This window comes from Callorhinus ursinus, unplaced genomic scaffold, assembly GCF_003265705.2.
Source record: "Callorhinus ursinus isolate GAN/ISIS: 27379988/994484 unplaced genomic scaffold, GSC_fseal_2.0 scaffold90, whole genome shotgun sequence".
Classification (NCBI taxonomy): domain Eukaryota; kingdom Metazoa; phylum Chordata; class Mammalia; order Carnivora; family Otariidae; genus Callorhinus; species Callorhinus ursinus.
In genome coordinates this window covers 552,265-578,169 of record NW_027397152.1, presented here as the reverse complement: position 1 = coordinate 578,169, position 25,905 = coordinate 552,265, and the positions used below count along the sequence as shown (strand labels likewise).

At 41.1% G+C, this 25,905-nt stretch overlaps 1 pseudogene; it reads right to left on the bottom strand.

Annotated features, from left to right (window-relative positions):
• LOC141371727 (annexin A2 pseudogene) lies at positions 1-25,905 on the bottom strand (annotated as a pseudogene).

The window sequence follows — 25,905 nt, the reverse complement described above, 5'->3', positions numbered from 1 at the left end:
TCAGTCATCCTCACCACACAGGTACATCAACACTTTCTGGTAGTTGCCTGTGGTGTCTTGCTGGATGCAGTAGTATAGTCACTTGCCATACTTTCCGTTGAAATCAGACCTAATTTGCAACATGTCCACTTCCTGGGAGAGAACATGATTCAATCAGGACTTTATTGTGAGTCCCCTTGCCCTTCATGGAGTCATACATTTGGTCAGCAAAATAGAGGGGCTTGTTCTGAATGCACTGGACCAGGTTCAGGAAAGCATTTTCCAGGTCTCTTTTGACCTCCTTCTTGATGCTCTTCAGCATGTTATATGGGCTGTAGCTCTTGTACCTTTCAAATACTTTCTGGAGATGACACACACTTTGCATGGTCATGATGCTAATCTACTTGGGCGCATCAGTTCCTTTCCTCTTCACTCCATCATAGAGCTTCTGGGTGTCCTGGTCAATCAGTTCATAATCAGTGACAGCCATTCTCTGTTCTTCTACCCTTTGCAAGGGCAACCATCAGCTTGCAGAAGTCACCAGATGTGTCAGAAAAGATGTCCTTCTCCAGATCAGTCTTGTACATTTCCTTGTAGACTCTGTTAATTTCCTGAAGCTCCTGGTTGGTCCTTGAGTAGATGGTCTCAATGAGGGAGTCCTCATCAGTCCCCAGCCCCTTCATGGAGGCTTTCAGCTCAGAAGCATTATACTGAGCAGGTGTTTTCAATAGGCCCCAAATCATGGTCCCCAGGTTTCCAGACAAGGCTGACTTCAGTGCTGATGCAAGTTCCTTTTTGGTCCATCTCTCATAGGTGAAGGCAATATACTGTCTCTGTTCATTGCTGTGTTGGTCAAAATGTCAACAGTAGTGACCTCATTCACACCTGTGGTCTTGATGGCCATTTCAATGTTCAGAGCATCATGCTCTGCATCAAAATTGGTGTATGCTTTGACTGATCCATATGCACTTAGGGGCATGGAGTGATCACCCTCTAAGCTGAGCTTGCAGAGAATTTTGTGAATAGTAGGTATTTTGAAAGAAGGTAGGCCAAGCTGTGAGTGTCCCCAGTCGTGGAGCTAAGAGATGAAGAGTTTAAAAGAGAATACCCAGTACCTCTGAAACAAATAATACATTATATGTTAAAAAAAAAAAAAAAGGATAGCAGGAAGGGAAAAATGAAGGGGGGTAATCAGAGGGGGAGACGAACCACAAATGACTATGGACTCGGAGAAACAAACTGAGGGTTCTAGAGGGGAGGGGAGTGGGGGGATGGGTTAGCCTGGTGATGGGTATTAAAGAGGGCACTTACTGAATGGAGCACTGGGTGTTATATGCAAACAATGAATCATGGAACACTACGTCAAAAACTAATGATGTATGGTGATTAACATAACATAATAAAATAAAATTAAAAATAAATAAATAGGATTAGAGGAGCAAGATGGCAGAGGAGTAGGAGACCTAAATTTTGTCTGGTCCCGGGAATTCAGCTAGATAGGGATCAAACCATTCTGAACGCCTATGAACTCAATAGGAGATTGAAGAAAAGAATAGCAGGAACTCTCTGAGCAGAAAAGCGACCACTTTCTGGAAGGTAGGACGTGTGGAGAAGTGAATCCGAGATGATATTTGGGAGGATAGATGGCGGGGGAGGGAGCCTCCGTCGGCCGCTTCTGGCAAGTGATAGAGCCGTGGAGCACAAAATTAGAACTTTTCGAAGTCCGGTCCACTGAGGGACGTTGCTCCAGTGGGTAAGCGGGGGATGGAACCCTCGCTGGGACAGTGTGGTCTCAGGACCCTCGGGGTCACAGAAAGACTGGGGGTGCCTGAGTGCAGCAGAGCTCCCAGGTATTGGAGCAGGGAAGCTGGCTGCAGAGACGGAGCTGAGGAGTGGGCTCTCAGCTTGGGGTTGCCATAAACTGTGATCCACGGCACAGTTGGGCCACTGTTCTTCCAGCAGGGATCCAACAATCGGCAGATCTGGGGAGACTCCCCTTCCTCCCCTGGGAGGAGTGGCACAGGAGCGCACTGCAGGAATCTGCTGAGTTTGGAGACTCCACACAGGGTCATGTGCCAGAGATAGAAATGCTCGGTCACAGGCCGGGTGAGCACAGAGTGCGGCCGGAGACAGGGGAGACGGGAGTGATCAACTGCTTTTCTCTGGGGGCTCACTGAGGAGTGGGGCCCCGAGTTATCAGCTCCTCCAGGGTGGAGATTGGGAGGCTGCCATTTTCACTCATCCTCCAAAGCTGAAGGGAAAGCTTGCAGGGAAAAAAAGCTCCCAAGAGCAAACCTGAGCAGATTACTCAGCCTGACCCTGCAAGGGTGGGGGCAATTCCGCCTCTGTCAAAAACATCTGAGAACCATGGCAACAGGCCCCTCCCCCAGAAGATCAGCGAGAACAACCAGCCAAGCCCAAGCTTACTGATCAATGAGAATGGCAGAACTCCAGCTCTAGGGGAATACAGCACATAGAATTCATGGCTTTTTTCCCCATGATTCTTCAGGCTTTCAAAGTTAATTTTTTTTTACTTTCTTTTTTTTTTTTTGAATTTTTCTTTTTCCCTTTTTCAACCAACATCTTATCAATCACTTTTAAAAAAATCTTTTTTAGTTTTCATTTTTAGAGTCATATTCTATCCCTTCATAGTAGTTAAACTTATTTTTGGCATATATATATATATATATATATATATATAAGTTATTCTCTTTAAAATTTTGGGATACAGTTTCTTCTAACAGACCAAAATATACCCTGAATCTCTAGTGTATGACTTTGTTCTAGTCTCCTGCCTGATCATATTCTCAACCTTTTCTTTCTTTTTTAAAAATCTTCTTCTTTCTTTTTTCAACCAACTTCTTATCTTATTAATTCCTTTTATAAAATTTTTTATAATTTTCATCTTTACATTCATATTCCATCCCTTCATCGTATTTACCCTTATTTTTGTACATATAAGTTTTTCTTTCTTTAAAATTTTGGGAGGCACTTTCTTCTAACAGACCAAAATACGCCCAAAATCTAGAGTGTGGCACTGATCTATGCACCAGCCTGATCATATTTGATCATATTCTGTTCTTTTTTGTCTGTTTTTATATTTTCCTTTTTTTCCCTCTTTTTTCTTTCTTTCCCTTTCTTTTCCCCCAGTTTCAGGTCTCTTTTGATTTGTTTAGTGTATATTTTTATGGGGTGGTTGTTACCCTGTTAGCATTTTGTTCTCTCATTCATCTATTGTACTCAGGACAAAATGACAAGATGGAAAAACTCATCTCAATAAAAAGAACAAGAGGCAGTACTGACTGCCAGGGACCTAATTAATATGGACATTAGTAAGATATCAGATATCAGATATCAGAACTAGAGTTCAGAATGATGATTTTAAAGATACTAGCTGGGCTTGAAAAAAACATGGAAGATATTAGAGAAACCCTTTCTGGAGAAATGAAAACTAAAATTAAGTCAAAATCAAAAAGGCTATTAATGAGGTACAATAAAAAATGGAGACTCTAACTTCTAGGACAAATGAGGCAGAAGAGAGAATTAGTGATACAGAAGACCAAATGATGGAAAATAAAGAAGCTGAGAAAAAGAGAGATAAACAACTACTGGATCATGAGGATAGAATTTGAGAGATAAGCGATACCGTAAGATGAAACATTAGAATAATTGGGATCCCAGAAGAAGAAGAAAGAGAGAGAGGGGCAGAAGGTATATTGGAGCAAATTGTAGCAGAGAACTTCCCTAATTTGGGGAAGGAAACAGGCATCAAAATCCAGGAGGCACAGAGAACCCCTCTCAAAATCAAGAAAAATTGGTCAACATCCCGACATCTAATAGTAAAACTTACGAGTCTCAGAGACAAAGAGAAAATCCTGAAAGCAGCTCAGGAGAAGAGATCTGTAACCTACAATGGTAGAAATATTAGATTGGCAACAGACCTATCCACAGAGACCTGGCAGGCCAGAAAAGACTGGCATGATATCTTCAGAGCACTAAATGAGAAAAATATGCAGCCAAGAATACTGTATCCAGCTAGGCTGTCATTGAAACTAGAAGGAGAGATAAAAAGCTTCCAGGACAAACAAAAACTAAAGGAATTTGCAAACACGAAACCAGCCCTCCAAGAAATATTGAAAGGGGTCCTTTAAGCAAAGAGAGCCTAAAAGTAATATAGATCAGAAAGGAACACAGACTATATACAGTAAGTCACCTTACAGACAATACAATGGCACTAAATTCCTATCTTTCAATAGTTACCCTGAATGTAAATGGGCTAACTGCCCCAGTCAAAAGACACAGGCTATCAGATTGGATTAAAAAACAAGACCCATCAATATGCTGTCTGCAAGAGACTCATTTTAGACCCAAAGACACCCCCAGATTGAAAGCGAGGGGGTGGAAAACCATTTACCATGCTAGTGGACACCAAAAGAAAGCTGCGGTGGCAATCCTTATATCAGACAAATTAGATTTTAAACCGAAGACTGTAATAAGAGATGAAGAAGGACACTCTATCCTCCTTAAAGGGTCTATCCAACAAGAAGATCTAACAGTTGTAAATATCTATGCCCCTAACAAGGGAGCAGCCAATTATATAAGGCAATTAATAACAAAAGCAAAGAAACACATCGACAACAATACAATAACAGTGGGGGACTTTAACACCCCCCACACGGAAGTGGACAGATCATCTAAGCAAAAGATCAACAAGGAAATAAAAACTTTAAATGACACACTGGACCAAATGGACTTCACAGATATATTCAGAACATTCCATCGCAAACAGCAGAATACACATTCTTTTGTAGTGTCCATGGAACGTTCTCCAGAATAGATCACATCCTGGGTCACAAATCAGGTCTCAACTAGTACCAAAAGATTGGGATCATTCCCTGTGTATTTTTGGAACACAATGCTTTGAAACTAGAACTCAGTCACAAGAGGAAAGTCGGAAAGAACTCAAATACATGGAGGCTAAAGAGCATCCTACTAAAGAATGAATGGGTCAACCAGGAAATTAAAGAAGAATTTAAAGAATTCATGGAAACAAATGAAAATGAAAACACAACTGCTCAAAATCTTTGGGATGCAGCAAAGGCAGTCCTAAGAGGAAAGTATATACCAATACAAGCCTTTCTCAAGAAACAAGAAAGGTCTCAAATACACAACCTAACCCTACACCTAAAGGAGCTGGAGAAAGAACAGCAAATAAAGCCTAAACCCAGCAGGAGAAGCGAAATAATAAAGATGAGAGCAGAAATCAATGAAATAGAAACCAAAAGAACAGTAGAACAGATCAACGAAACTAGGGGCTGGTTCTTTGAAAGAATGAACAAGATTGATAAACCCCTGGCCAGACTGATCAAAAAGAAAAGAGAAATGACCCAAATCAACAAAATCATGAATGAAAGAGGAGAGATCACAACCAACACCAAAGACATACAAACAATTATAAGAACATATTGTGAGCAATTATATGCCAGCAAATTAGATAACCTGGAAGAAATGGATGCAATCCTAGAGATGTATCAACTACCAAAACTGAACCAGCAAGAAATAGAAAACCTGAACAGACCTATAACCACTAAGGAAATTGAAACAGTAATCGGAAATCTCCCAACAAATAAGAGCCCAGGACCAGATGGCTTCCCAGGGGAATTCTACCAAACATTTAAAGAAGAATTAATACCTATTCTTCTGAAACTATTCCAAAAAATAGAAATGGAAGGAAAACTTCCAAACTCGTTTTATGAGGCCACCATTTCCTTGATCCTCAAACCAGACAAAGACCCCATCAAAAAGGAGAACTACAGACCAATATCCTTGATGAACATAGATGCAAAAATTCTCACCAAAATACTAGCAATAGGATCCAACAGTACATTAAAAGGATTATTCACCATGACCAAGTAGGATTTATCCCTGGGTTGCATGGTTGATTCAGCATCTGCAAAACAATCAATGTGATACAATACATTAACAAAAGAAAGAACAAGAACCATATGATCCTCTCAATAGATGCAGAAAAAGCATTTGACAAAGTACAGCATCCTTTCTTGATCAAAACTCTTCAGAGTATAGGGATAGAGGGTACATACCTCAATATCATAAAAGCCATCTATGAAAAACCCACAACAAATATTATTCTCAATGGGGAAAAACTGAGACCTTTTCCCCTAAGGTCAGGAACGCGGCAGGGATGTCCACTATCACCACTGCTATTCAACCTAGTATTAGAAGTCCTAGCCACAGCAATCAGACAACAACAAGAAATCAAAGGCATCCAAATCGGCAAAGAAGAAGTCAAACTCTCACTCTTTGCAGATGATATGATACTTTATGTGGAAAACCCAAACGACTCCACCCCAATACTGCTAGAACTCATACAGGAATACGGTAAAGTGACGGGATATAAAATCAATGCACAGAAATCAGTGGCATTCCTATACACCAACCACAAGATAGAAGAAAGAGAAATTAAGGAGTCGATCCCATTTACAACTGTATCGAAAACCATAAAATACCTAGGAATACATGTAACCAAAGAGGCAAAGAATCTGTATTCAGAAAACTATAAAATACTCATGAAAGAAATTGAGGAAGACACAAAGAAATGGAAAAACGTTCCATGCTCATGGATTGGAGGAAGAAATATTGTGAAGATGTCAATGCTACCTAGAGCAGTCTACACATTCAATGCAATCCCTATCAAAATACGATCCACTTTTTTCAAAGAAATGGAACAAAGAATCCTAAAATTTGTATGGAACCAGAAAAGACCCCGAATAGCCAGAGGAATATTGAAAAGGAAAAGCAATGCTGGCGGCGTCACAATTCCGGACTTCAAGCTTTATTACAAAGCTGTCATCATCAAGACAGTATGGTACTGGCACAAAAAGACACATAGATCAATGGAACAGAATAGAGAGCCTGGAAATGGACCTTCAACTCTATGGTGAACTAATCTTTGACAAAACAGGAAAGAATGTCCAATGGAAAAAAGACAGTCTCTTCAACAAATGGTGTTGGGAAAATTGGACAGCCACATGCAGAAGAATGAAACTGGACCATTTCCTTTCACCACACACAAAAACAGACTCAAAATGGTTGAAAGACCTAAATGTGAGATAGCAGTCCATCAAAATCCTAAAGGAGAACACAGGCAGCAATCTCTCGACCTCAGCTGCTGCAACTTCTTCCTAGAAACATCGCCAAAGGTAAAGGAAGGGAGGGCAAAAATGAACTATTGAGACTTCATCAAGACAAAAAGCTTTTGCATAGCAAAAGAAACAGTCAACAAAACCAAAAGACAACTGACAGAATGGGAGAAGATATTTGCAAATGACATATCAGATAAAGGGCTAGTATCCAAAATCTATAAGGAACTTATCAAACTCAACACCCAAAGAACAAATGATCCAATCAAGAAATGGGCAGAAGACATGAACAGACGTTTTTCAAAGAAGACATCCAAATGGCCAACAGACACATGAGAAAGTGTTCAACATCGCTTGGCATCAGGGAAATCCAAATCAATACCTCAATGAGATACCACCTCACACCAGTCAGAATGGCTAAAATTAACAAGTCAGGAAACCACAGTTGTTGGCGGGGATGTGGAGAAGGGGGAACCCTCCTACACTGTTGGTGGGAATGCAAGCTGGTGCAGCCACTCTGGAAAACAGTATGGAGGTTCCTCAAAAAGTTGAAAATAGAGCTACCATAAGATCCAGCAAATGCACTACTGGATATTTACCCCAAAGATACTAATGTAGGCATCCGAAGGGGTACATGGAACTCAGTGTTTATAGCAGCAGTGTCCACAATAGCCAAACTGTGGAAAGACCTAAGATGTGCATCAACAGCTGAATGAATAAGGAAGATGTAGTGTATATATACAATGGAATATTATGCAGCCATTAAAAGAATGAAATCTTGCCATTTGCAAGGACATGGATGGAACTGGAGGGTATTATGCTGAGCGCAATAAGTCAATCAGAGAAAGACATGTATCATATGACCTCACTGATATGAGGAATTCTTAATCTCAGGAAACAAACTGAGGGTTGCTGGAGTGGTGGGGGGTGGGAGGGATGGGGTGGCTAGGTGATAGACATTGGGGAGGGTGTGTGCTATGGTGAGCACTGTGAATTGTGTAAGACTGTTGAATCACAGACCTGTACCTCTGAAACAAATAATACATTATATGTTTTAAAAAAAAGACGACGAAGAAGAAGATAGCAGGAGGGGAAAAATGAAGGGGGGGAAATTGGAGGGGAGACGAACCATGAGTGACTATGGACTCGGAGAAACAAACTGAGGGTTCTAGAGGAGAGGGGTGTGGGGGGATGGGTTAGCCTGGTGATGGGTATTAAAGAGGGCACGTTCTGCATGGAGCACTGGGTGTTATATGCAAACAATGAATCATGGAACAGTACATCAAAAAATAATGGTGTAATGTATGGTGATTAACATAACATAATAATAAAAAAAAAAGGAAAAACTAATGATGTATTGTATGGTGACTAACATTACATAATAAAATAAAATAATAAATAAAAATAAACTTCCAGGGAGGGGGAATGAGAAGCAAAACAAAAGAAAACAAAACTGGAAGCTACCCAAATACCCAACAATAAAGAGAATATGTAATTTGTAATACATTCATACAATGCATAAGATAGAACAATGAAAATGAACAACAATGGCTACGTATAAAAATAGGTCAAATTAATCTATGGTGTTAGGAGTTAGCATGATGGTTACTCTTTTGGGGAGTCAGGAGTGCCTGGAAGGAGACATAACTGGGGGCTTTTTGGGGGTGCTGGTAATGTTCTATTTCTTAGAGTGTCAGTTGCATGGATAGTTCACTTTGAGAAAATTCATCAGTTTGTACACTTAATGATTTGTGTACCTTTCTGTATATATGCATATGTATGTTTGAATATATATATGTGTGTGTGTGTGTGTGTGTGTATACACACACACACACACACAATAAAAGTCTCACAGAAACAAATAGATTAGGATATAGACAGCAGGTCAAAAAGTAGAATCCCCTGCTCCTCTTCCCTGTTCTCCCTATCCAACTGGCCATCCCTACCAAAGGGCAGCTTGTATTCTTCCCATGCTACCCTCTCCTAGACATCCTTTAGCCATTTGAGAACTCCTTGATAATTACTTTCTAATTCTGCCTTCAGTCCCACTTGGCAAGATTAAATGTCATTGCCCTGAATGCTGAGAACCTCAAGATGCCAAAAGGTTTGAGGCACAAAATAAAGTTAACCCAGCAAGATCGTGAAATAATCTTAGGAATGAGAGGGAACCCTCCAGGATGGTAGGATAGCTAAGAAAGACAAAAAAGCACTTGCGAATTAGATTTGGGGACCCTGACCTCTGAGGGTCTTGATAGAAAAGAAGGAGAGAATAACTGGAGACCAAAAGCAGAAAGAAAGGAAGATTAGCACTCATGGAGCAGAGCAGGCTGCAGGTGCTGGCTAGAGCTGGACTCCCAGGGGCCAGGGCCTACAGACACACATTCTCCTGCTAAAAAGTTCCTATACATAGGACCTAAAACCCCAGCCAGATACCCAACTGTGCCCCCAAAATGAAGTCTCGCTAAATATTTACAATGTGACTTGATATAGCAGATAACGTTTCACTTGGAGGAGGGAGAACACATTATATAGGACACCTGAAGTCAGGGACAAAAAGAAGGAACAAATGCAATTTTGGGTTTTTAACCATTTAGTAGCATAGTCATCCCCCACCCTCATCCCATTTCTCTACTCTTTTCTCCTTACCATGTTCTTGGCTCTTTTGCTATGCTTTTCCAGTAAGGTCTTCATTCACAGCATCTGGAAATACAGAGAAAATCAGATTAAAAGCATCACACTACTTGGAGGAACTCCACATTTCCCTGAAGCTATGCTCTAAGAGACATGGAAATCTATGGTGATTTTTGAAGTTTAGAAAGGGGATGGGGATAGGTGCCTGGATGGCTCAATCAGTTAAGCATCTGCCTTCAGCTCAGGTCATGATCTCAGGGTCCTGGAGTTGAGCCCCACATCGGGCTTCCTGCTCAGTGGGGAGCTTGCTTCTCCCTCTGCCCCTGCCCCTCCCCCTGCTCATGATCTCTCTCAGGCTCTCTCTCTCAAATAAATAAATAAAATCTTGAGGGAAGGAAGGGAGGGAGGGAGGGAGGGAGGAAGGAAGGAAGAAAGGGGAAAGGGAAAGGGAAGGGAAGGGAAGGGAATGGAAGAAGGAAAGAAGGGAGGAAGGAAGGAAGGAAGGATGGGGCAGGACCCAGATCACACTGTGCCCACTGCATCATTCTTCCTGAGGTCTCCAGGAAAATAAACTTTAAAGGAAAAGCCCTTGAAAAAGACATTCACATTCTTAGATCCCCTCTTACTGGAAACACATACAAGTACATAAGTTCACACAATTAAAACAGTCATCATTAGGTTAGCAACTAAACTCTATAATCCTCCTCTCTCCACTTATCTCAGGCCTCCAGACTAATCCTATCAAAGCTGGGTGAGAGCGGCGTGGCATAGACAGAGTCCTGGCAAAGCTGGATCAATAATCTTGAAGATTAGGGATAAAATGTGTGGCACAGTCCTGGGAATGGCCGGAGTGAAAGATAGTAGAAGATGATGGATGAGAAAATGGTAAACTACCAAAAGGCAAGAAAAGAGGGGACCAGAAAACCACAATCCAGTGTGAGGATTCCTACAAGGAGTGATGGGGCGGTGGGGGGAGGGGCTCTGTCAAAGCAGAGAAAGCAGAACAAAATGAAAGGACACTCCACTCCTTGCCCCCAGTCAACTGGGACAGGTTCTGACCTTAGGCAGGAATTATTTAGGGATAAGTGTCTCTACACCCACAACATCACATTTCCACTGCCACTAATCATGCTCTGATCCTTGTACCCTGGCTATAGTAATTGGGGTTCTGCCTAATTTCATGTGCTTTAGGCCCTCATGAATTAGGTCTTGCTGTTGTTCTTGCCAGTCTCCCCAATCCAGTGCCTACAGGGCGGCTAGCTGCTGCCAGCCATCTTACCTCAGACTCCCACATGCCCAATGTCTACTTTCTCTGGTGCCTCTGCCCCTCAACCCCAGCTAGACTAACACCTGCAGTGCCCCCCACCCCCACACTGATGCATCAATAGGACATTCCTCCAAAATCTCTCATATTTTCCATGCCCTCCAGACTGACCACCAGGGCCTCATCTATAGCTTCTCCCATTTCAGCCCAATATTCATATTGCTTTTATTTTTTTATATTTTTTAAAGATTTTATTTATTTATTCATAAGAGACAGAGAGAGAGAGAGAGGCAGAGGGAGAAGCAGGCACCCTGCCGAGCAGGGAGCCCAATGCGGGACTCGATCCTAGGACCCTGGGATCATGACCTGAGCCGAAGGCAGATGCTTAACCATCTGAGCCACCCAGGCACCCTATTCATATTGCTTTTAGAGTTAGTTTTCCTGAACAGAAATATGATCCTGCACTATCTGCTTTAAAAATCTTTGAGTCCATTAATAGAGGACTGGTTAAATAAATTATGGTACACCCACATGATGGAATACTAACCAGGATAAAAAGGAATGAAGACATTTTTTTACATGCTAGTACAATCTCCAAAAGGTATTATCAAGTAAGAAAAGTAAGTTCCAGAAAATTATATATGCCATAATTTGTAGGGGAAAATGGTAAAATATTTACATGTAAGTATTTGCTTGGATGTCCATAGACTATCTCTGGAAGGTTACAGATAAAACAGTATGACTGATTGCCTTTGGGTAAGTAAAACTCAGCAGTGATAGGGATAGGAGTGAAATACATCTCTGTATATCCTTTTATGCCTTTTAAATTTTGAATCATGAGAATATATTTATTCAAAAGATTTTAGTTTAATTTAATTTCAAAAACATGTCAAGTCCTAAGGCACCTGGGTGGCTTAGTCAGTTGAGCATGTGACTCTTGGTTTCAGCTCAGGTCATGACCTCAATGTTGTGAGATCAAGCTCTGCATCAGGCCCCATGCTCAGCGGGGAGTCTGCTTGGGATTCTCTCTCTCCCTCTCCCTCTGCCCCTCCCCTCTCTCTCCTTCTCTCTCTAAAAATAAATAAATAAATCTTAAAAAATTTTTTTTCGGGGCAATTGGGTGGCTCAGTCGTTAAGCATCTGCCTTCGGCACAGGTCCCAAGGTCCTGGGATCAAGCCCCGCATCGGGCTCCCTGCTCGGCAGGAAGCCTGCTTTTCCCTCTCCCACTCCCCCTGCTTGTGTTTCCTCTCTCACTGTGTTTCTCTCTGTCAAATAAATAATAAATAACTAAATAAGTTATATATATATATATATATTTTTTTTTTTCAATGGGCACCTGGGTAGCTCAGTTGGTTGAGTATCTGACCCTTGATTTTGGCTCTGGTCATGATCTCAGTGTTGTGAGCCCCTCATCAGGCTCTACACTCAGCGTGGAGTCTGCTTATCCCTCTCCCTCTCCCCCACCCCCCACTTGTGCTGTCTCTCTCTAAAATAAATAAAAATCTTTTAAAAAAGTTTTTCAAGTCCTGTTCCACTCTGAAGTACCAGATAATCTCCAAATTCCTTAGCATGGCATTTGAGACCTTTCTCATGTGGCCTTACCTGCACATCTCCCACACTCCCATTCCATTGACAGTCTAGGCTACCAATAGTTACCAACACCATTAGAATCACTTCCCTCCTCAAGATATTCCCCCTGCCCTAGAACGCATGATCAACAGATAATTTACTGAATACTTCTACATGTTCAGCATTGTGCAAAGCACTGAGAACACAATGAGGAATGGAAGAATCTAGCAAACAAGGCCCTGCTTCTGTGGCACCTCTTGAGAGATGGTCCATGATCTTCCTGAGAAGAATGGGTTACTCCCTCATCTGTCATTCCACAGCAATTTGGGAACACCTGGATTAGAATCATTACCTCATATTCCAGGTGGTTGTTGCATGTCTACACCCTGCATTAGATTATGAACTCCTTGAGGGCAGAGACCATGTCTTCTTCACACTTGTAACCCAATGACTAGCTTGGTGTCTTGCATGAGGTAGGCCCTCAAAATATGCTTCTGAATGAACTGATGACCCCTGGATGCTGAGATTCTTTTCCTACATTGAATTCCTCTCAATTACACAGAACTGAACTGATGCCTCCAGAACATGGCTCCACCCGGGACTTGGCAGGGAGGCAGGAGAGTCCTTCATGATTTCCAGCTCTTCTTTGTGACTCTTTCCACCTGCAGCAACAGTCACAAAGTGATTTGCATCAATAAACACGATGCTTCTGACACCACCAGAGCTGTAACTCTAAATGCAAATTCCTTGTTCCTTTTCTACCCCCATCCCCTCCATAAATATGCAAGGCAGCTGGCAATTGAGCTCTCCTCCTGAAGTGAAACATATGGTGCCTCCAGCTGCACCTGGCCCAAGCGTGCCTCTTCACAAGTGACAGAAGTCTGCAGGGTCACATGTATCTTGCACCCTACCTCTGTAAGTTCCTTTTCTGTACCTGCTCTCTATCTGCCATCTCTGGTGTTTGTTCTCACCTTTGACATCCAGACTGAGCATGCTTCAGTGTCTACAGCCCTCTTTAAAAGCAGCAGCTACCCATGAGAGACTCTTAACTATAGGAAACAAACTGAGGGTTGCTAAAGGGGAGGTGGGTGAGGGGATGGGTAACTGGGTGATGGGCATTAAGGAGGGCATGTGATTAATGAGAACTGGATGTTATACACAACTGATGAATAACTGAACTCTACCTCTGAAATTAATGATACACTATATGTTAATTAATTGAATTTAAATAAAATATATATATTTTTTAAAAAGCAGCAACTACCATTAAACACACCACTGCAGGTAAGGTTTTACTAGTGTGGAATGGAAAAAGAATACTACCTCCTTTGTCTAGATACTATACTTTTATAAATGTGCTCAAAAATTGAATCTGCGGGGCCAGGGTTCATGTCCCTGTTCAGGCATCTGCTTGGGGCACCTGGGTGGCTCAAGTAAGTTAAGTATCTGCCTTTAGCTCAGATCATGATCCCAGAGTCCTAGGATCAAGCCCCGCAACAGGCTCCCTGCTCTGTGGAGAGTCTACTTCTCCCTCTCCCTCTGCCCCTCCCCCCGGTCATGCTCCCTCTCTTCTCTCTCTCAAATAAGTAATAAATAAAATCTTTTTAAAAAAATTACATGGACCTTTTTGGACACCATATAACATGACTGGCTCATTTTTTAAAAAATTTTTTTATTGTTATGTTAATCACCATATATTACATCATTAGTTTTTGATGCAGTGTTCCATGATTCATTGTTTGTTCATAACACCCAGTGCTCCATGCAGAACGTGCCCTCCTCAATACCCATCACCAGGCTAACCCATCCCCCTACCCCCCGCCCCTCTAGAACCCTCAGTTTGTTTTTCAGAGTCCATCATCTCTCATGGTTCGTCTCCCCCTCTGACATACTCCCCTTTTCTTCCTCTCCTGTTATCTTCTTCTTTTTCTTTTTTCTTAAAATATGTTGCGTTATTTGTTTCAGAAGTACAGATCTGTGATTCAACAGTCTTGCACAATTCACAGCGCTCACCATACCACATACCCTCCCCAATGTCTATCACCCAGCCACCCCATCCCTCCCACCCCCAACCACTCCAGTAACACTCAGTTTGTTTCCTGAGATTAAGAATTCCTCATATCAGTGAGGTCATGTGATACATGTCTTTCTCTGATTGACTTATTTCACTCAGCATAACACCCTCCAGTTCCATCCACGTCGTTGCAAATGGCAAGATCTCATTCCTTTTGATGGCTGCATAATATTCCATTGTGTATATATACCACATCTTCTTTATCCATTCATCTGTCGATGGGCATCTTGGCTCTTTCCACAGTTTGGCTATTGTGGACATTGCTGCTATAAACATTGGGGTGCACGTACCCCTTCGGGTCCCTACATTTGTATCTTTGTATGACCGGCTCATTTTAAGCTATTACCTCTATCTCGTTCTCTCTCTCATACACACACACACACACACACACACACACACACACAGTCTTTTACACATATTGCTGCCAAAATACATGTTTTCTATCTTGTGTTTATATTGCTATTTTAGTCCCAAGTTCAGGTTTTAACATTTATCCTTATTTAAATGGCTCCTATTAAATTCTCACATCATTTCATTCCAGCCTATAAAATCTTCATGCATCTTGAATCTTACATACGTGTTTGCCATCTATTCACAGTGTTTTTTAAGTCACTAATGGATTAAAATGGTGACCCACATACAATCAAGGAAATAGCACCATAGCATACTAGCTAACCACACTGCAAATTGTTAGCAAGCCATGAATCAGCTGGATTCAAAAGCAGTACATTGTAAGCATAGACCCTGGCCACCAGTCCCCTGAGGGCCATCACTCACATCATAAGCTTCCAGCAAAGTGGCTAGAGTCACTTTCTACCTTCAGAGGCAAAAACTTCTGAAGAAGAGAAGAGAAAAACAAGAGGACAAATGTAAGAGAAGCTAATGCTGATAAGGAAGCAAAAAGATGGATTTTGTGCTTTTTTTATGCTTCAGAGAGTATTTGTACTGAACACCATTTCCATTTGTGTGTTCATTGACTAGTAGTAGATGTCCTTCAAAAGAAGAGTTCCATGCAGAAGAAACATTTGGGAAACTAGTCAGACACAGGGTCTCAGGTACCACAGAGCTTCTGAGTCAGAGCCCTTAATAGTCAGTCACTCTGGAAAACAGTATGGAGGTTTCTCAAAAAGTTAAAAATAGAACTACCCTATGACACAGCAATTGCACTACTAGGCATTTATCCAAAGGATACAAACATAGTGATTCAAAGGGGCACATGCACCCCAATGTTTGTAGCAGCAATGTCCACAATAGCCAAACTATAGAAAGAGCCCAGATGTCCATTGACAGATAATTGAATAAAGAAGATGTTACTTACTCAGCCATCAAATACTACTCAGCCATCAAAAAGAATGAAATCTTGCCATTTGCAATGACATGGATGGAACTAGAGGGTATTATGCTAAGTGAAATAAGTCAGAGAAAGACAAATACCATATGATTTCACTCATATGTGGAATTGAAGAAACAAAACAGATGAACATAGGGGAAGGGAAGGAAAAATAAGATAAAAACAGGGGGCGAACTATAAGAGACTCTTAACTATAGGAAACAAACTGAGGGTTGCTGGAGGGGGGATTGGGTATTTGGGTGATGGACATTAAGGAGGGCACTTGATGTAATGAGCACTGGGTGTTATAGGCAACAGACGAATCACAAAATTCTATCCCTGAAACTAATAATACACCATATGTTAACCAAATTGAATTTAAATAAAATTTTTTTTAAAATAATCTAATGCACACTATGGCCCCAAGAGGGGGACAGTCTGTGCCTTCCCTAAAGGTCCTGAACCACTATAATTTATTTAGCCTAGAATAACTATAAGCATCCAATAGCTCTAATGATACAAACATGAGCAAAAAGGAGACATCAGTGTGCAGATGGGGTGGGGCAATGGGGTGATGGGTTAACAGGTCCATGAACAAAGAATTATATTATAATACAAGAGAGATAGGAGAGGCCTGTGTAGATGCAAGTGATTGCACTAGAAGGAATGACTTGAACCCCAGTGGAAGTCAGAGAAAGTTATAAAAGGAGATGACACTTCAACCAGATCTTACAGTATGTATAGGAGAGTGTGTCTAGTGGAGAAGAAAAATGACAACAGGAATAGCATATGCAAGTTCAGGAGTGAGGGTGTTATGATAAAGGGTAGCTGATAACATTCAAGGGACGAAATCCCATAAGAGACAAATAGTAGAGAAGACAGCTTAAACAGTGAAGATTGGGGTGCCTGGGTGGCTCAGTTGGTTAAGCGACTGCCTTTGGCTCAGGTCATGATCCTGGAGTCCCGGGATCGAGTCCCACATCGGGCTCCCTGCTCAGCAGGGAGTCTGCTTCTCCCTCTGACCCTCTTCCCTCTTGTGCTCTCTATCTCTCATTCTCTCTCTCAAATAAATAAATAAAATCTTAAAAAAAAGTGAAGATTGGTGCCTGATTTCAAGGAGGCTTGTAGACCTAAATTTCAAATAAATTTAAATTCATTCTGTATGCAAAGGAGAGACATCAGGAGCTTTAAGACAGGGAAATGGCATGACAGGTTTGTTGATAGGAAGATATTGAAGCTGGCAGCAATGTTGAAGGACTGATGGTAAAGAAAGACTAATTAGAAAGTGGCTGGAAGCAATCAAGATGCAAGGTGTTCAGGACCAGGATAAATCCAGCTGAGGACAGGTGGGGTTAGAACTAGGAGACAAGTCTGGGTAGGACTGACAGAATAGAAGGTGGTGGTCAGCTGAGTGTGAGGGCGAAAAATGGGGAGAAATACAGAATGACTACAGAGTTCCTAGCCCAAGACACTCAAGAAGGGTGATGTCACTGATATGTGACAGAATAAAAAATACTGCTGGGGACATATTACAATGCATTCAGTTTGAAGCTCTTAGGTTTAAGATGACAGGGACAATTAAGTATCCAAGTAGAGAGATGATATAGGCAGTGACGTATAAAGATCTAGAAGTATAAAGTCCAAGGTTGACAGTATCCTGCAAAGAGATAATATACTTTTATAGGAGTGAACACACTGTATATGGCATATGTGTGATATTTCAGGGTAATAACCATGATTTAAAAAAAAAGGTAGACCCCTCCCCAATTTGGGATGATATAAATAAATTTTTTCACCTCTAACATCCTCTCCTTTCACATTCACCACAGTATCTCAAAGGCTACCAACAATCAGTTATCTCATAGGTAGGTTTCTTCAATACTGAGAGATGGAATTCACAGTAACCAACCAGGTGACATTAAATCTTAGCTGGGTACTCTCTTCCCCCCCCCCCGATTTAATTTTTATTTATTTATTTTTTCTTTTTTTTTTTACCATATATATATTTTTTATTATGTTATGTTAATCAGCATACATTACATCATTAGTTTTTGATGTAGTGTTCCATGATTCATTATTTGCATATAACACCCAGTGCTCCATTCAATATGTGTCCTCTTTAATACCCATCACCAGGTTAACCCATCCCCCATCCCCCTCCCCTCTAGAACCCTCAGTTTGTTTCTCAGAGTCCATAGTCTCTCATGGTTCATCTCCCCCTCTGATTTCCCCCCATTCATTCTTCCCCTCCTGCTATCTTCTTCTTTTTTTTAAAACATATAATGTATTATTTGTTTCAGAGGTGCAGGATGGGAGGGATGGGGTGGTTTTGGTGCAATTGTAAATGGGATCGACTCCTTAATTTCCCTTTCTTCTGTCTTGTGGTTGGTGTATAGGAATGCCACTGATTTCTGTGCATTGATTTTATATCCTGCCACTTTACTGTATTCCTGTATGAGTTCTAGCAGTTTTGGGGTGGAGTCGTTTGGGTTTTCCACATAAAGTATCATATCATCTGCAAAGAGTGAGAGTTTGACTTCTTCTTTGCCAATTTGGATGCCTTTTATTTCTTTTTGTTGTCTGATTGCCATGGCTAGGACTTCTAATACTATGTTGCATAGCAGTGGTGATAGTGGACATCCCTGCCGTGTTCCTGACCTTAGGGGGAAAGTTCCAGTTTTTCCCCATTGAGAATAGATTTGAATTTCCCTGATGGCTAATGATGATGAACATTTTTTCATGTGTCCATAAGCCATTTCTATGTCTTTTTCTGAGCAGTGTCTGTTCATGTCTTCTGCCCATTTTTTGACTTGATTTTTTGTTTTTTGGGTGTTGAGTTTGAGAAGTTCTTTATAGATCACAAAAAGGGAAAAGAGGAGGCCAGGGAAAAACAACTCAGAATCCATGAAAACAGATTCAGAGAAATATGTGACACCATGAAGCATTCCAATGTCAGAATTATTGGGATCCCAGAGGGGGTGGGTGAGAGAAGAGGACTAGAAGATGTATTTGAGCAAGTCGTAGCTGAGAACTTCCCTAATCTGGGGAATGAAACAAACATTCGTGTCCTAGAGGCAGAGAGGACCCCTCCCAAATCAAGGAAAACAGGCCAACACCCCTGCATGTAATAGTAAAACTCACAAATCTTAGAACTAAGGAAACCATCTTAAGGGCAGTTAGGGGGAAGAGATTCTTTATGTACAGAGGGAGGAATATCAGAATAATGTCAGACCTATACACAGAGACCTGGCGAGCCAGAAAGGTCTGGCAAGACATATTCAGGATACTGAACGAGAAGAACATGCAGCCAAGAATACTTTACCAGGCAAGGCTGTCATTTAGAATGGTTGGAGAGATGCAGAGCTTCCAAGACTGGCAGAAGCTGAAAGAATATGTGACCACTAAGCCGGCCCTGCAAGAAATATTAAGGGGGATGCTATAAAAGGAGAAAGACCTGAAGAGTGATATAGAAAAGAAATTTAAAGAGACAATCTATAAAAACAAGGTCTTCACAGGCAACATATGGACACTTAATTCATATCTTTCAATAATCACTCTCAAAGGGAATGGTGTAAATGCTCCCATAAAACAGCACAGGGTTGCAGATTGGATAAAAAGACAGGATCCATCCATAAGCTGTCTACAAGAGACTCATTTTGAACCTAAAGATACATCCAGACTGAAAGACAAGGGATGGAGATGCATCTTCCATGCCAACAGACCTCAAAAGAAAGCTGGGGTAGCAATTCTTATATAAGACAAATTAGATTTTAAGCTACAGACTGTAGTTAGAGACACAGAAGGACACTATATCATTCTTAAAGGGTCTATCCAACAAGAAGATCTAACAATTGTAAATATCTACGGCCCCAACATGGGAGCAGCCATCTACATAAGCCAACTGTTAAGCAAAACAGAGTCATATTGATAATAATACGTTAATTGTAGGAAACCTCAATACTCCACTCTCAGCAACAGACAGATCATCTAGGCAGAAAATCAACAAAGAAACAAGAGCTTTGAATGACTCACTGGACCAGATGGACCACAGGATATACACAGAACATTCCACCATAAAACAACAGAACACTCATTCTTCTCAAGCACACATGGAACTTTCTCCAGAATAGACCACATACTGGGTCACAAATCAGGTCTCAACTGATACCAAAAGATTGAGATTGTTCCCTGCATATTCTCAGACCATAATGCTTTAAAACTGGAACTCAATCACAAGAAAAAATTTGGCAGAAAGTTAAACACTTGGAAGCTAAAGAACACTCTCCTCAAGAATGTTTGGGTCAACCAGGAAATCAAAGAACTTAAACAATTCATGGAAACCAATGAGAATGAAAACACACTGGTCCAAAACCTAAGGGATACTGCAAAGGATGTCCTAAAGGGGAAATACATAGCCATCCAAGCCTCACTCAAAAAAAACAGAAAAATCGCGAATTCACCAACTAACTCTACACCTTAAAGAACTAGAGTAAAAGCAACAAACAATGCCTAGCCACACATTAGAAGAGAAGTAATTAAGATTAGAGCAGAGATCAATGAATTAGAAAACAGAAACACAGTAGATCCGATCAACGAAACTAGAAGCTGGTTCTTTGAAAGAATTAATAAGTTCAATAAACCATGGGCCAGACTTATCCAAAAGAAAAGAGAAAGGACCCAAATTAATAAAATTATGAATGAAAGGGGAGCGATCACGACTAACACCAAGGAAATAGAAAGAATTATTAGAAATTATTATCAACAACTATATGCCAATACTGAGCAATCTGGATGAAATGGATGCCTTCCTGGAAACCTATAAGCTGTCAAGATTGAAACAGGAAGAAATTGACAACCTGAATAGGCCAATAACCAATAACGAGATTGAAGCAGTGATCAAAAAAACAAGAGTCCAGGGCCTGATGGATTCCCTGGGGAATTCTACCAAACATTCAAAGAAGAAATAATACCTATCCTCCTGAAGCTGTTTCAAAAAATAGAAACAAAAGGAAAGCTTCCAGATTCATTCTGTCAGGCCAGCATTACCTTAATCCCCAAACCAGGCAAAGACCCCATCCAAAAGGAGAATATCAGGGGCACCTGGGTGGCTCAGTCGTTAAGCATCTGCCTTCAGCTCAGGTCATGATCCCAGGGTCCTGGGATTGAGCCCCGCCTCGGGCTCCCTGCTCAGTGGGAAGCCTGCTTCTCCCTCTCTCATTCCCCCTGCTTTTGATCTCTCTCTTCCTATGTCTTTCTTTGTCAAATAAATAAATAAAATCTTTTTTAAAAAGGAGAATTTCAGACCGATATCCTTGATGAATATGTATTCCAAAATCCTCAACAAAATCCTAGCCAATAGGTTCCAACAATACATTAAAAGGATCATCCACCAGGACCAAGTGGGATTTATCCCCGGGATGCAACGGTGTTTCAACATTTGCAAATCAATCAATGTGATAGAACACATTAATAAGAGGAGAGAGAAAAACCATATGGTCCTCTCTATTGATGCAGAAAAAGCATTTGACAAAATACAGCATCCTTTCCTGATTAAAACTCTTCAGAGTATAGGGATAGATAGAACATTCCTCAAGTCCATAAAATCCATCTATGAAAAACCCACAGTGAATATCATCCTCAATGGGGAAAAGCTGAGAGCCTTTCCCTTAAGATCAGGAACACTACAAGAATGCCCACTCTTGCCACTATTGTTCAACATAGTACCAGAAGTCCTAGCAACAGCAATCAGACAACAAAAAGAAATAAAAGGTATTCAAATTGGCAAAGAAGAAGTCAAAATCTCTCTCTTTGTGGATGACGTGATACTTTATGTGGAAAAACCAAAAGACTCCACCTCCAAAATACTAGAACTCATACAGCAATTCAGTAATCTGGCAGGATAAAAAATCAATGCACCGAAATCGGTTGCTTTCTTATACACTAGCAATGCAGCTGTAGAAAGAGAAATTAGAGAAACAATTCCATTTACAATAGCACCAAAAACCATAAGGTACCTCAGAATAAACCTAACCAAAGAGGTAAAGGATCTATACTCTAGGAACTACAGAACACTCATGAAAGAAATTGAAGAAGTCACAAAAAGATGGAAAAACATTCCATGCTCATGGATCAGAAGAATAAACATTGTTAAAATGTCTATGCTACCCAGAGCAATCTATACCTTCAACGCCATCCTGATCAAATTTCCAATGACATTTTTCAAAGTCCTGGAACAAACAATCCTAAAATTTGTGTGGAATCAGAAAAGACCCCGAATCGCCAAGGAAATGTTGAAAAAGAAAAACAAAGCTGGGGGCATCACGTTGCCCGATTTCAAGCTATATTACAAAGCAGTGATCACCAAGACAGCATGGTGCTGGCACAAAAACAGACATATAGACCAATGGAACAGAATAGAGAGCTCAGATATGGACCCTCAACTCTATGGTCAAATAACCTTTAACAAAGCAAGAAGAAATATGCAATGGAAAAAAGTCTCTTCAATAAATGGTACTGGGAAAATTGGACAGCCACATGCAGAAGAATGAAACTCGACCATTCTCTAACATCCTACACAAAGATAAACTCAAAATGGATGAAATACCTCAATGTGAGACAGGAATCCATCAAAATCCTAGAGGAGAACATAGGCAGTAACTTTGTTGACATCGGCCACAGCAACTTCTTTCATGATACGTCTCCAAGGGCTAGTGAAGCAAAAGTAAAAATGAACTTTTGGGACTTCATCAAGATAAAAAGCTTCTGCACAGCAAAGGAAACAGTCATCAAAACAAAGAGGCAACCCACAGAATAGAGGAAGATATTTGCAAATGACACTACAGATAAAGGGCTGGTATCCATTTTGTCTATTAATTGGTCTTACAGGTCACTAATTTGTTCTTCTGCCTCACTTACCCTAGCTGTTAGATTATCTAGATTAGATTGGATCTCATTGATAGCATTTTTTATTGTTATGTTAATCACCATACATTACATCATTAGTTTTTGATGTAGTGTTCCATGATTCATTGTTTGTGCATAACACCCAGTGCTCCACGCAGAACGTGCCCTCTTTAATACCCATCACCAGGCTAACCCATCCTCCCAACCCCCTCCCCTCTAGAACCCTCAGTTTGTTTTTCAGAGTCCATCGTCTCTCATGGTTCGCTCCCCCTCCGATTTAACCCCCTTCATTCTTCCCCTCCTGCTAAGTTCTGCCAATTCAGCTTTCATTTCTGCCCTTAGAGACTCTATGTTGCCATTAATTGATTTCTCCATTCTAGCTATTGTCTTCACAATTGCTAGCCTGAATTTCATCTCTGACATCTTGGTTATATCTGAATCCATTTGTAAATCTGTGGCATAAGTCATAATCTCTGAGTCTTTCCAATTTTGGTGGTTCCTCCTCCTCGTCATTCTGTTGAAGGGTGGTTGAGGGAATGTATAGAGTCCAAATTATTGACCACGACCCAAGCAAGATGCACCTCTTTTCTAGGGACCTTAGGGTTGCTGGCGTCTTGTTTTCCCAGCCTGTCTTCTGGGGGAGTGGCCTGCCGTGCCGTTACTCAGGCAACCCTGTTTGGGCAGAGTTGCCCTGCCCCCTGTGGTGGGGGATGGGCTCAGTAAAAACCGATTTTGGGGGGCCTTTGTTCTCTGGCGGCTTTCCGGGTCTCTTCTGATAGAGCAGATTAGCACATTTCCAACCCTCTGCCTCAGAGCAGAGAGATTCCAGTCTGTTCTTCAGTGAGCTCTCCAGACCACAGAATCTCCGTTTCTGTCTGTGCTTCTATAAACTGCAGCATCCTGGGTTGTGCGCCGCTCAGCATTGCTCCCAGTCCTCGCTTCCAGGTCGGGGCACATTTCTGCCCTTGGTGCTTCTAAAACCACCAGCCACCCCCAGTTTGCAAGCGCGGCCCCACCGCTCCGGGTTTCTGTCCGGGGGGGCTGCCCTAAAGTCCTTTCCCCGCTGCTACCAGTCCCTGAGTCTGTGCCCCGTCCCCAGCGTGGGAGGCTATTGCTCACCGACCGTGTAGGATCCAGACAGCTGTCTCCCTCCCCCTTCAGTTTATCCTCCGATATCTGCCTGTAGAATCACGGCTGCCCACTTCATACCTCAAAACCAACCACCTGCAATATTCGTTTGTAGTGATCCAAATCTATCTTCTTCCATCTCAGGCTGATTTCATGGGGTGTTCAGAGTGGTCTGGTAGATATACAGCTCAATTCCAGGGACCGGATGGAATAGGGTCCCCTACTCCTCTGCCATCTTTCCCCCCTCAATAAAGTGCTTTTATAAAACGGAGTTAGGAGACTTCGAGGTCTAATTGCTGTTTGGTATGGATTATTTCTGTGACAGACTCAAATGCAGAATTTGAACACCGACCTAGATATTCCCTAATGTACATTCTGGTCTGATATTATGGAGAAGGAAAACTTGGGTATGATTCTCCCACAGTGATTTCCTTCTAATGGTAGAATCTTGTACACATTTGTACTACTTTTCATTTATTTCTTCATTCACCTGCCAACATCATGAACTGTATGCATTTTCTTTCTAGGGTGGGCATTTTCTTTATTGTTTTTCCCTTTGTCAAGATATTTCTGCACAAATTCTTGCTTTCCTTAATCTCCACTGGAAAACAACTCCTAGTGTCTTTGGAAGAAGGACCTATGGTTAGTAATTTCTGTTTACTAATCTTGGTTTGATGTGCCTAATAGCCACTTTGGTTGTTGTTTGGGTAATAATTATGGTCCTATTCATGATTGAGCTAAGTCTTTTTGCATCCTGAAGGTAACTACATGGGACAGTGATTATGTTGATTAAATTCTTACTTCATTGGACTTGTTATTACTTTTGCATGGTGTATAACTGCCATTTGGTCATATAGTTTTCCAGTGATATAAGAAAAACATGTAATTTTGGCCATAGAGAATTAAGTCTTCGGGGGTCTATGAGAAATAAGAATAGAAAAGACAAACTATAGGGTCTCCTGAGTGGCTCAGTCAGTTAGGCATCTGCCTTCGGCTCAGGTCATGATCCCAGCATCCTGTGATCGAGCCCCACATCGGGCTCCGTGCTCAGCAGAGAGCCTGCTACTCCTTCTCCCTCTGCCTGCCTGCCTGTCTGCCTATCTCTCTCAAATAAATAAATAAAATCTTAAAAAAAGGAAAAGACAAACTATGACATATGCTCAATTGTTTATTTTGAATCTTTATGTAGTTCAGTCTTTTGATTTTAATGAATCCAGAATAATATAGAATTCCATTTGAAGAATAGTAGAGGAAGATGCACCGAGCCTTGTAACATAGTAGCTTTGGTCTTTAGAGCAGTGACTTTATATTTTTGGCAAAGATAATTTGTGACAATCTACAAAGTTCCTAAAATTTAACCTCTCAAAAGACAAATCCTTACTTGAACTCCCAACTACCAAAAATATTGAGGTTTCTAAATTTCCTTCTAAATGACATTGATTTTGCCCATTCACCATTTCCTAACTTAAGGTTTAAATCTTCTAGAGAAGAAATGAAACTATCACCAAAGGAAAGAAATAGTTTAACTTATTTAAAATAAAATGGTAAGATAAACTCTTTGCAAGTATAATGAGAAAGTTTCCTGATTCAATGTTCTGTCTTGGCTCAGGTTTATACTCTTTGGATTAACTATTCTTCCATTGGTTTCTCACTCATAATAATAATAACGTTGTGACTGAATAAATCCCAACTGCTTTGAATTATCCCTTGAATGGCCATATGTTCCTGGGTTCATATTACTGTCTGTTATATTGGATGACATAAATTTTTCTCCAAACTCACATATGTCCCTGGATTCCATATAGGTGGAATCAAGACTTCCACGACCATGCTGAAACTGTCCAGATCCTGACTCAGACTGCCCAT